Source organism: Solanum verrucosum, unplaced genomic scaffold, assembly GCF_900185275.1.
Source record: "Solanum verrucosum unplaced genomic scaffold, falcon-dt-bn FXZP01000145.1, whole genome shotgun sequence".
NCBI classification, from domain to species: Eukaryota; Viridiplantae; Streptophyta; class Magnoliopsida; order Solanales; family Solanaceae; genus Solanum; species Solanum verrucosum.
In genome coordinates this window covers 1,061,110-1,075,078 of record NW_026020698.1, presented here as the reverse complement: position 1 = coordinate 1,075,078, position 13,969 = coordinate 1,061,110, and the positions used below count along the sequence as shown (strand labels likewise).

At 31.1% G+C, this 13,969-nt stretch overlaps 1 protein-coding gene and 1 pseudogene across 6 annotated transcripts in view; both read left to right on the top strand.

Annotated features, from left to right (window-relative positions):
* LOC125812370 (GPN-loop GTPase 3) overlaps positions 1 to 13,969 on the top strand; it is a 267,756-nt gene that overhangs the window by 109,858 nt on the left and 143,929 nt on the right. The gene's annotated exons all lie outside the window — the stretch shown is intronic.
* LOC125812364 (kinesin-like protein KIN-14I) lies at positions 7,987 to 9,054 on the top strand (annotated as a pseudogene).

The following is a 13,969-nucleotide window of genomic DNA, read 5'->3' as shown; positions in this document are numbered from 1 at the left end:
GTGGTCCATTGTTTATTTCTTCCTTGTCCTATTTTATTTATGTGTTTGATTGATTTAGTAGAGAGTTTTAAAAAAATTAAGAATTTAGAAATTTGTGATCTAAAATAATTTATAGATATTTATGTTACTATAAGTAAAATCCTTATATTGATTGTTTTTAAATTTCATATACTTCTTGTTTAATTAATGATGAACCTGATTCTTTAATCCATGTAGAGACAACAAAAATAATAGAGTTATTTTTAAACACGATATATTGAAATACTTCAAGGATTACTATTATCATATTAGGGATAATTTCATAGACGTCCCTAAAGGTTTCACTATATAACACTCACCTCCCCTATGATTTACGATATTATGCATACCTTCTTTATTTTGATTTTTTTGTAATCATTCTTTAAACCTATTTAAAATTTATATTTTTTAATTTAAAATGTATATAAATTAACTATGATTTGATAAATTTGTCCTTCTTCATATTATTAAAAAATGACTCATTTAATAAATACTTCTAAAATAAATCAATATAAAGAAATGTCTACTTTTATTTGGAAAAAAAACCGCGTGTGTATATATAAAAAACATATTATAGTACTAACTTATTTGTGTTGATTCAGTTTTAAAGTATTTATCAAATGAGTTAGGTTTTTAATAATGTGCATTAATATGAAGAAAGACAATTTTGTTAAGTCATCTTAGATATATATTTATTTTAAGTAGGTTTAAGAAATAGTTTTAAAAATAACTAAATAAGAGAGGTAGTCGTAATATCATAAACCACAAGGAAAGTGAGTGTTAAAGAGCAAAATCTGAAGGGATGACTATGAAGTTATCCCTTTTTTAACTAGTCTCTTTGTCCCAATTTATATGACTTATTTTCCTTTTTAATCATCCCAAAGAAAGACACACTTTTATATTAAGTAACAATTTAACTTTAAAATCTCCATTTTATCTTTAATGAAATATGAAATTTCCGAGAGTCAAAAAACCCCGACCTCTCTCTCTCTCAAATTATCACTAAATTTGAGTATCTTCATTCAAGCGATAGTACAAAAAAAAAGTGACAGTACAAAAAAGGAATGAAAAGAAGTGAGAGGTTGAGGGCATGCCCACTACAAGAAAGTATGGAATTAGCAACAACTTTTTGGCAATAACTATATTTTTATTGGCTTATATTAATATAAATGGCAACAACTTGATTTAATTGTTGGTATATCTTTTAATTTTTAACCACAATATTTTTATTCGTTGCCAAACATTCCAATATTGTTGCTATATTATATTATTAATATTAATTAATATAAAAAATTTCAAATATAATAAAATTGCAACAACGTTTTGGCAACAACCATGATATTGTTGCCCAACTTTAATAAATGGCAACAATTTAATTAATTTGTTGTTATATATTAGAAAATAAATGGTAACAATAATTTTTTATTGGTGCTAATATAATTAAATTAACGACAACTTATGCACCAGTTATATATGGCCTAAAATATATTTTTTTTTAGATTTCTGCCAAAGAAATAGCGGTCTTTTTGTTCCGCCAAAAAATTGTAGAAGTTCCCAATTTTTATTTTTCTTTTCCACGATTTTCTTGAACCACTTTATAGTTTTCTCCAAAATTCAACCTAGGTTTTCTATCTCATTATTTCAGTGAGAAGCAGGTTGTTCTTGAAGTCTATCTCTGGTGAGTTTTCTTTATGATTTAGTCTCTTTCCAAAATGATTGATGAATTCTTGAGGATGATTTAGTCTCTTTGATTATTTTGTTCTTGTTTTTTATTTAAGAATGCTTCATAAACTTTGTTAAATTTCAATTTCATTGAGAAAATACTTGGTAGACATTACTAAAGGCAGCGACCTTTTCAATTCCATATATGGGTCAAGGTTCTTTGTTTGATTTGTGCAATTTGGGGTTCATTGAGGTTTTGGGAAAGTAAAATTATATTTTTTTATGAAGAAATTTATTTTCTTGACATTAAGTAGTAGCTTTTTGAAGTGTGGCTAGTTGTAATCGAGTTCAACTTGGATTGAAAGGGCCCCTGCATATGTGATTTCTATGAGATCTTTATTGATCGACCATATGAGCAGTAAGAAACATAGTATTTGGATTATTTTTCTAGTGATTAGTTTTTTCTTCTTTACATAATTTGTTGATTTAATTTTGAAAGTTGAGATTTTCATGAAGAAACTTGATTGACATTATTAAACTTTTTCAAGTCTTGATGGGTCAAGGTTTATTGTTTGATTTGTGTAGTTTGGGGTTCTCTGAAGTTTTGGTAAAGTAAAATTATGTTTTTTTATGGAGAAACTTATTTCTTGACATTAAGTAGTAACTTTTGAAGTGTGGTTAGTTGTAATTGAGTTCAATTTGGATTTAAAGGGGCCCTCAATATGTGTTTTCTGGTGAGATCTTTATTGTTCCACCATACAAGCAGTAAGAATCATAGTATTAGGATCTTTTTTTCAGTGATTATTTGTTTTTTCTTTAGGTAATTTACCCGAAGAAATAGTTTGGTTGATATTGATTATTTCTTGGTTTGTCTAATTAGGTGTTCTTGAAGTCCATTTTAATTGTTTTTATATTCCCTTAGGAAAAAAGATTAATGAATGTTCATGAAAAAAAATTGGTTGACATTGTTAATGGTATTTAGAAGTGTCGGTCTAGGACTCTGGATTTAAAAGAACCTCGATGCCTTCTAGAGTGATCTTTCTTCCTACAAAAAGAAGTTGTAAGAATCAGTGTGTATGTGTGTAATATTTCTTTTGTATGATCAGATTTTCTTTTCAATTTTGTCGTTTTAGTTGATTTATTCATATTGCAATAAAAGTTGATGTCATAGCTGTTGTCTGGAAACTTTCTGTAGAAGTTCCTTGATATCCCTAAAAAATTATCACACTAAAGAATGAGTTCATTAACATTACTTAAAGCTAGATGGGACTGCTTGATACTTAAGTAATGAACCTTTTTCTCCTCTGCAATGTGTAGTATTAATTACCATACTTTGAACAAACTTATTAACTTAGCAGGGGAAATAATTACTATGCCTCAATTAGCCAATCTATTCGGATAGATCACATTCTCTCGTTAATGTTAACATACTAATCTTGAACAATACTAGTAACAATTATGGTGTTATTCTCCTATATTAAGTCATCGTTCTTTTAAGTTGCTTATATTGATTTTAAAATATCACTTGTAGCTTGATGTGTTTGTCTTATTTTTTGATTTTAGGTGTTAGATCCATTTAGGTAGGATAAAGTGAAAGATGTTGTTGCTGAAAAAATTCAAGAAATTGAAGAGGGGACTGATGTGGATCCTATTATCAATGCTACATTTGTGCAAATTATCGGAGAAAAATCAAAGTACATTCTTGGTCAAGGATCCGGAATTAAGCCAGCAAGTAAGATATCTAGAAACGAAATTCAAGAGCAACTTCAAGCACAACAAAAGGAAGTAGAAGAAGAACGTCGTAAACGAGAGAGTGTAGAACACAAACAAATGGAAGTGAAAAACCAACTTGAAGGAGAGCGAAAAAATCGAGAAGTAATATTACTACAAGAAAAAATGCTATTAGGGACGAGAAATATGATCCCTAAAAATCTCTTTCTGGTCCCCAAAAGTTGATAGCGACGAGAAATACCCGTCCTTACCGGCTTCGTCGCTAACGATCAATAGGGACGAGATTGAAGTACTGGTCCTTAAACGATTTTACGACTGGCGCAATTCTGGTCCTTATTATCCTATAGGGACTACATTTCTCGTCCTTAAGACCACATCTCAAGACAATTATAACTGGTCACTACAAGATTTTGTGACCAAAACTCTGGTCCTTAAAGAGTTTTAAGGACTGTAGCATCACTGGTCCAGAAAGGTGGTTTACTCTCTCTCTTATCATATTTTTCTACAATACTATGAAATTTCAAATATAAATAACCAAATGCATATAAACAAAATCATCAATTGTATTAATTAAAACTAAAGATTAGCATCACACGTACATGTCGAATTCTTTTAAAAAATATAATCACGATATTGTTTACACAACTCATTTGCCTAAAGAACTAACATCTCTAAGTATATAAGTAATGAAATACTTTGCCAAACTGCCCTAGCAAAATGATGACAAAATTGTCAAAACTTGTTCAAGATCTTCAAACTTGCATCTCTACTTGTAAATAGAAATCTCCAAATCCTGTGAAACATACAAAATAAAATTTTCTCAAAGAAAAGAAATGTGCACAATCTAATCATATATGCACCACCATTTTTATCCAAAAATTATCCACCGGTATTTGTAGGATAGCAATAATTTAGGATGAGGAGATGAATAAAGAAAATTCAAACTTCTGTTTGGTAAGATCTTTCAGAAGGTAGCAAGAACTACTAGTTATTGAATACCAAGTATCTAACCTGTACAAACAAAATTTGAATGATAAAATGCCTATATTGCACCAATTAGACTACAATTAAACTAGTATTTCTTCCAATAACAATTCCATATTATTCACCCTGTTTTCTTACCAAACTGATAGCAGTATTGAAGGCAGAAGCAACCAAAAAAGATTTTAAAAAAATCACAGAAGGACGTGAAAGTTAAAACAGTAGTATACAATTAATTGGAGAACTTGTACTTTTCTAGAACTTAGCTTTAGCTCTTTTTGACCTCAATGTTCATAATTCTTTCACTGATTTTCCATTGTTCTTTAGAAATGACAATAATGAAGAAATATATTGAAATAATGGTACCAAGTAATAACAGTGGCTCGCAAGACATGTGACTCGCAAGGATGACTATTTTTACTTCTTCATTTATCAGTCTTGAGCAAGAGACTGTCTATTAAAACTAGAGATCGTGTGATTGTTAACATATCACTTTAAGATACTTAAATGATCTATCTTGCCATTACATGAAATTTTGATTAAATAAAATATTCCATACACTCAGCTTTACTATCGACACTTTAAGTCAGACACATACGGCATACTGTATAAGTCCTAAATTGTACATGTCAATAAGAAAGATGAAACTATTTTTTTTAATCAAGGTTATGCCACAAAGTCAAGGAGATTAGTTCAAAGCTGCAACATATTCTCTTGAGCGCACTAAACAGTTCAACCAGGGCCAGGTTATTCCTAACGCGCTTGCAGATGCAATTCTTGGCTCAATATCTCCAGCCTACTTTTTTTTTGGTCTAGGATAATTATTCTCACATCTATTTAAATCAAGCTGAAATGGTGCCTTCTATGTTATTCCTTACATTATCTTCTAAATAGTAAGGTGTCTGCGGTGTACCAACTACAACTAGAATAGGAACAGAAGATACAATAATTGAGGTGAAGCATAATACAACTCTATACAAATAAATATAGCAGCAATGCCAGCAAACATGAATAATAAATAAAACTCACTTGTTCATGGCCTCTATCTTAGCATAACCTCTCAGTAATTATCGTTTATAATAGAAGTCACCACTAAGATGGCCAACTCGAATATTTAAAAAAAATTACGTTCAGTAGTCGAAGACAACTTAACAGTACAAGAGTTACCATAAAAGCATCAAAGCTAGACTTTTTCTTTTACCAACGAATGATAAAAGTTCAAAGAAGAAAACAGATTCTACGATTCAATCACATCTTCGAAAATGATATTGTGTTGTATTAGATTCTTACACTAGATACAACTACAACATCAAAGTTCTATCTAGTTATGGATGCTAAGTATCAATAGTAAACCCGTCAATTTGCATATTAATGTCCGCATGATATCAGTAGTGTCAGTACTATAGATACTCATTTCTCCACAGAAGTTAATTTCAAGCTGCTGACAGTTAAGCATAAGATATACATACCCATACACGTGCAAATGAAAGAGTAAGAGCAGCAACAGAAGGAAATCTAAATCATGAGTTGATTCAATTGTCATCTTCTGGCACCACCCCCTCCTCTCAAATGTGCCACACGTAATGATAAAACTGAAAATGCAAAGCTTAAATGAGAATAAAAGAAGGGAATAATTTACTGCATGCATCCATGAGCTAATGGGAATTTAAACTTGAGATCATTGACTCATCAACTAGCAATAACATAATCTTCAGTTCTTCACCAATCCCAATTGTTTGAATTTCTATAAGGTTGCAGCTCAAAAGATTTCTGAGATGATGTTTAGCGATACTACACCTCAAGTTGGAACATAGCTCGAGAGTTTCATATTTCCTTTGCTAAACTTAGATGCATGCAAAACAACAATCACTAAGCAAGACGTACCTTAAATATTTAAGTTATCATAAGATGAGAATATATACCCAAGATTTGCCCATATAAAAGGCACCTTCATCCCTTTTCTACGATTAAAGATTTGCCCATATCAAATGCACATTTATCCCTACTTGATCCAGAGGCCAAAAAAGGTGAAACATGTGTTATCCTATATAGATATAAAGCAAGGAATTTGCATACCAGCCATGGCTTGGTTACTATAATACCAATAGGTCTATCAATAAGGACAAGTACAAACATGTTGAATTTGCAAACAAATTTAGTTGGGAAATGGGGCTTCACAACACTCCAACAATTTCAAAGCTTGTTCTCTAAAAAATGGGATTGAAAAATATTTCTGGACTCTGTTCTAAGTAAGTGGAGATAGTGTTGTTTCTTCTTATATATGCATACAAAGTGTATATATAGGCGGTGTAGATTGTTTAGTGCAACAATTACTTTAATTTTGAACTTGGTATTGCTTTTACCCATTGTTTGTAATTTAATTACTAGGGAGAATTGAAAGCCTTGACAGAACATAAGTTATTGGCAAGTTCCTTTTTTGCTAACAGGAAAATTGGCCTTTCCTCTTTCTAGTTGGAAAAAAATAGTAGAGGTCTCTGCACAAATTAACTTCAATCCTGAATTCACCAGTGAGAATATCTACTTCAAAAGATGTTTGTCTTCTACTAAATACAGGATATCAATTGAATTTTCTAACTCCAAGACACCAATTTAGCATAACTATATTTATAATACTACACAAAAATGATCTTCAAATCCACAATTGCCAAAAACTTAAAATTGACCACCTCAACCATTAATAGGTTTCAAACAGCTAAGGAATAAAATGTTATGATTGATTACCTCAAGTCCCTGAACATAGACACAACTCACCATCTTATTGCAATAGATAGCATTAATGAAGTTATCACCAATTTGACAATATTTTTTCTTCAAATGTTCCTTTAAAATTTTCACCACTGGAGAAGCAATAAAAAAATATATTAGTCGATAAAATAAAATCAAACACATACAACCATAGTTAACACAAACAAAGGAAAATTAAATTAGGCAAAGCAAACTTACAATTTCAAGTTAATGCTAAGTCTCCTTGAACCATACTGGATCTGGAGTGAATACACGAGATTTTCTTTCCAAAAATCTTAAAGATACGACCTCTCCATGAAATAACTCAATCGCTTAATACCACATCGTCAAAAAACAAAAAAATAAAATTTCCAAAACAAAAACACCAAATCGAAAACTCATGAAACCACGAGAATCAGAGAAGAAGAGATATTAACGTAAATCGTGACACTGAACCAAGAAATCAAGAAGAAATTTCAATCAAATCGCGGAACAAAGCTGTAAAAATGATGAAGATTGAGAAAAAGTTGAGAATGGGGAGTAAACCCTAGCTAGTCGCTAAGTTTCTGAACAGAGGAATGTTTATAATTCCTTTTTATATTTGTAAGTGATATAACTTATAAATATTTAGGGGGAAATTTGGTGGCATGTGGGTCCCGCTCAATGTAAGACCTTAACGACCAGTAGTTTACATTTTCTAGGACGAGGTTTTGACCCTTCGTCATTAAATAAAATAAAATTGATAATTTGGTACCGGAAAAAAATCTAGTCGCTAAAATGATATTTTAGCGACCAGAATTTCATCTCGTCGCTAAATACCGGTCCCTAGTAAGCCTTTTTCTTGTAGTAATGGAAGCTCGTTTAGTGAGTGACCAAAAATTGTTAAAAGAGAGTGTAATGGCACTCACGTCTCATTTGCAGAATTCCAAGGTATTTATTTATAGTGTACGTCGCTAAGCTAGTAAATTCTACATTACTAATTCTTTTCACTCTCATTGTACATCTTCGCCTCTTGCTCGTTCTATCCTTCCTTATACAACATACCAAGTTATTTACTTGTACAATATGTAACAAAATGGCCTCCCTGATACAATTCTCAATATAATTACCAATTCAACTAGTCCAAATGAGACAAGTTCTGCAAGTCTAATGAATGATAACTGGGTAAGTAAAATTCCTATTTTTTTTTAGTAAAGTTCACTGCTAGGCCTAGAATTATTTAGTAGGTATTGGTGCAACTTTTATTTGAATGAGTATTTAACGTAACCTGCATAAACAAGGGATCAAAGTGTGTGATGTCTTCTATTGAGTACATCTAATAGTCATTAGTATTATTATTATTACATACTGAACTAGTGATACTATTGATGTTTCTAATTGATTACCAAAGATATGTTGTTAGTTTGTTGGACGATTAGTTTGTTAGCTTTCTGTTTGAGGTGATTCTAGTGAAATGTATATGACACCTAGCTCTACCCATTATGCATTCATCTATCATTTTAATTACAACAGAAAAACACAATATGTAAGAAATGTGTTTTAGATACTTATTTTCTTCGAGCTTATGATCTTTATATTGATGACAGTTGCTGAAAGATTTAGATGGAAAGCATACGCAAGAATCAGCTATGCAAAAAGAATTGGACAACTTGAAAGATAACTTCACTTTTGAGAAGCAAAATTTAGAAATGGCTGCATATGATTGTGATAAATTCAGATCTTTGTGCGATGAAAAAGATGTAGAGCTTAAGGTATTTTTTAAATGTGATTCAATTTAATTTATGAAGAAGACAATTATCTCATTTTATTTCTCCATTCGTTACAGGTTGCCCAAATGGAGAAGCGAAACTTAGAAATACATCTTTCAAAGTTGAGTTCTCAAGGTTTGAAGAAAAATATTCCGAAAGAATTGATTGAAGCAAATAATTAGGTAAGCTATAAATTTATATTTGACCTTTGTTTCTTATCTAGATTAGTCAGCTACAAAACACAAACATGTGACTTTCACTTGCAGGTCTTAGAAAAGATCCAAGAAGAGGTGAAAGCTCGTGCTATATTGCGTACTGCAGAAGAAACAAAGAGGAATCTTCTGAGTGAAAAATCATCACTTGAGAAAAAAATCGTAGAACTGAAGAAAAGGAAATCAAGTGAGGTATGTTACCTAAATATCTCTTGTTTAGCGTGAATTGTATATATTTAATATAAAGTGGAGTACTGTTGTAGTATTGAGCAAGATAGAGTCTATGTAGTAATGCAATTAGATGTTAATCAAAAGAGGCTAACTGCTTTAGTTTTGTAAGTTGTTAGCTTATTTGCTAACTTTTGGGGCAATTGATGCTTCTCTTTCGTTCTCGATTTTTTCAAAAAAAAATTTAAATGAGTAATTGAGCTATGGAATAATTTGTAACTAGATGATTATACTTCAAAGTTTCAACATGTTCTGTTGAATGAAGTTTTTAGTTTTGAGAAATGTGTTTGTCAATACATGCTTAATATTGAGATTGTTGGAGCCTTTTTTCATTCCTGCTAATTTCTTCAAATTTAGATTGCTTTTCTAGGTAATTGGTTCAAGCAATCATAGAATTAGTATTTTGTAGTCTTCTAAGATGCGTTTGTTTTGTTTTTCCATGTTTCTTAATGCAGTTCAGTATACAAAATGTTATTAATGGTTTCCATATATAGTCGAAGTTGATGTGATTATGCTTAGTAGAGGTGGTTGTGGAGAAGGCTAAAAAATTTATGTCATGGATTGGTGGCATTGTTTTTTGAATGGATTGCGATTTATGTTCACTTAGATCACATTAACAGTTGATATTCTAGTGTGATAACTGAAAGTTAAGACTATATCAATTGTCTAAGATGTCACAAACCTTTCATTTACTCATAGGACCTAAATTTTTATGTACAAAGCTTAGATAAACATCTTAATCCATAATGACTTACACTGCTTGCCTCCCAAATGACTGTTTATCCTACTTTTCCTGTGAATATTGCAACTCTCTTGGTTTTCACATCCAAGTAACCTTAATGGAAATATAGTGTTATCTAAAGTGAAACACACAAACCATTAAAGAAAAAAATGTTTGTGTGCTAAGATTGTGCTGGACATACATAAATCAAAGAACTTTTAGTACTAAAGCTGCAATAGTATTAACCAAATATTCATGTTTCCCAGCCTTGCTAGAGTTCTGGGATGTTAACATAGTTGGAGGCTTGGAGCAGAGGAACTTTGTGTTGACACTGATTTAAATATAGACAACTAGTAAAAAAAAACATAAAACTAAATACTACAGAAAAGAAATAGTGTTGAAAGGATATTAATCTTCAAGTATAATAAAATTCTAGCAACACTACAAATGAAAAGTATGTAAACACTAGAATCTTTTTTTCCAGAAAATATTATCATTACAGTTTTTTCTTAAGTGCAAATGAAATAAGGAGATCTACCGGTAGATCAAAGCGAGTTGGGGCGTACTTTGTAGAGTGTATTATCATGTGATTCTCTTTGATTTTTAAGTTTATATTTGTGTATTTTATAACTTTGTCAAGATATATATAACTATATTTGTCTTTTATTTGCAGGGTGAACATGCATAATTCAACACTGCTGCTTCAAGACAAGTATTACTGAAAGAGGATTATTCAAAAATTACTAGATTATTAGAATATATATTATTAATGACCTTAGTTATTATTTTTTCTTACCAGTACAAACATGTAGAAGTATTCAATTTCTTAGAAGTAGTAAATATATCTAGTGCATCAAACTTATGTATCGACCTTTGCAAATTTATATAATTCTTAATTTAAATATTTGTGTAAATTTTCTAAAAGAAATGTGTGTTATGTAGGTAGAAACTACTCACAAATTATAGCTAAAAGTGTATTGAAACTATATGATCTCTTGCAACAAAATTTTTTGTTGCTAAAAGCCTTCCCAACAAATTACTAACTAATTTTTTGTTAAGTTTTTGCAACAACAAGTGTTGGTAAAAAAATAATAATTTGTGGCAACACTAAATTTTGTTGCGAAAACTTTTATAAGCCACAATTATATGAATGTAAAGCAACAATTTTTTTTGGTTGCGTTAAGTCGGTTTTTGGCGTCAATATATTTTGTTGTTGCAAAAACTTTTCGCATCGACATTTATTGCAACAACATGCAACAATTTTTTTGTTATTGCCAAAGGTACTTTTTGCAACAACATTCAATATATAGCAACAAAAAATGTTGTTGGGAATTACCATTTTTATTGTAGTGAGGGAAAAGAGTCGAGTCCAGACTTGACGATCAAGAGATTTTATAAGTTTTAAGAAACTAAAATAAATACTTTACTTTTTTTCTTCTATAATGCGCTTCAATTGTAGTCCAACTTCCTCAACAACTCTACCTAGATATTGGTTGTAATAGCTCAAAACAACACCTAAAACAAATCAACTATGAAAAGTAAAATGTTAAGTGAATTGAACTTCAAACAACAAGAATTGTTATGAATGTAACTTGATAGGAACATGTTCCTTATTATTGACACTTCATTCTTATAATTAAATCAGTATTAAAATCTTGTTCTTACTTTCTATTTGTAGTGACTCTATTTTCTTTCAAGTTTTGCAGCATCAATGAGGCGTTTTATATATGAGTATATGGAGGTTTTATGTCTTTTCAATTCAACATGGATTGGACCAATTATTCTAATCTAAGTTTGAATTGATTTTTCTTCACGCATTTGACCATTGTTTTAACTTATTTTGCAAATCTTCTTCCTCGTGTATAAATATGATTAATGTTTTCATATTTTCTAATTCCTTGTTTTATCAGATTTTTCATTATCCTAATTCCACAAGCAAACCTTTTATGCACTTGAATTATGCTTTTGGCTTGATCAATAATCTCCTCTGGTCCACTGTCAAGGACGTGGTTCCTTCACTGTTTATTCATTGTTGTGATGCACTCTTGATTAAAACGTTTTGTTGTAGACATGGAAAGAAAATTGGTTACCTTTTAATATTTTGTTATGAACACTACCAGTTGTTGAGACCTATGAATGACCTGATTCTTTCATATGTTTGTTATGTATTGCTATTCATTTGTTAATTATCAAAACTACATATTGTTAATCTTAGCACTATAACTCATCGTTCTTAGATTAATAAATTTCCCTCTTTTAATAGTGACTAAGCCATAACATCCCATACCAATTGCATAACACTTCATTGTAGTGGCATGTGTACTTAAGTGCAATTCTTCCCCCTAAGAACTAACTTCATGTTGATCATTACAAGTTAGTAAGATATGAACTCTTAGCTAAGTCTTTCATGGGACTAACTTTCCACTCATCACAACTCAATAAGTCACTAGTAATAAGTGGTGAATTTTACCACTTATTTGTGTCCTTTTTTGTGATTTTGTTCATTCTAATCATGAAATGAGACTACTAATGAATGTTTTATCAGTATTTAGGTGAAAACCTATAAAAGAAGGATAGACGAGGAAAAGAGCCAAAAAGGAGCTAAAATAAATGGATGCTACAAAGAGAAAATTGTCAGGTCCCGCGCAGCTGCAAAAAAAGACCCACATATGTGATCTTGCACCGAGGCAAGAAGTGAAGCTCCTACGATTGTCAAAGAGCAATGGATCCTCAGACATGCAATGAAATTTTTGCCACAACAAAGGTCACGCCTGCGACTAATGGACACGACTAACGGGCTACAATGTAGCCCAAAGTTGTCTTTTCACACTTTTGGAAACCCCAAGCTGAATTAAAGGCACCTCAAACCTTTGGAAACACATCATTGATCTACCTTCAAGAGAAAAATCATATTTTAAGAGGAGAGAGTCACCACTCAACTTGAAGAGTGAAGATTGTGAGCTTAAATGTGTATATCTTTAGACCTTTCTTCAACTCTTGATTTAGCTTGATGACTCATAGTTGTAGTCTTTGATTTTCATATTTGGATATTGTGTTAAAAATAAACGATATTTAGGTTTTGATTCTTGTTTTGTGCTTTTGCAATTAATTAAATATTGTCTTGTTTATGAAATGGGTCTTTGATATTCTAATTGATCTCATGCTCTAATTGACTTCCAAAAGAGTGATGAACCCAAGGACTTTCCTATTAGGCTTGATCTTGCTTGAGAAAGAGGATTAAGTGTAGGAATGTTTGACTAGCACGATTTGAGAATTGGATGGACTAGAGCTTGAGAAAGTTTTGATCTGGGTCTAACCCTCATCTTATGGATTTGAGCTAGAGATAGGATAATCATAGTGTTGTTTTATTTTCTATACTTGCTTGTGACCAAGAGATACAAGTGGGTACTTTAGAAACCAAGTCAAAGTTGACTTACACATGATTAAGTTGATGATGTTTAGTTATTTATGATATATCGTATAAGCATGAATTGAATTCTCATTCCCAAATCTATTTTCTATCCTCGAGTCAAAAGGTCTTTGGTCAATCTATCTTTTATTTTTCTTGTCTTAGTTTTAGTGGTTGTCCCTTATTAGAACCCCCCCCCCCCCCCACCCCAAAAAAAAATAAAAAATAAAAATATGTGTATCAATTGTTGGATTCAAATTAGTGGCTTGTAATTCTTTATCTTTTTGATCGCCACAACATTGTTCGTTGTGGGATTTGACCTCGACTTCATAAGTTGGGTATTGTTTTTGCATACAACCGCCTACATTTTTAATTTGGAAAGTGTAGTTGAGTGTTATTGAAAATGGCGTCGTTGTCGTGGAACAATTTGGTGAATTGATATAGAATTTATAGTTCACTTGTTTCGATCCACATTGCGAATATTTGTTTGTGTTTTTGTAGTTTTTATTTTTGT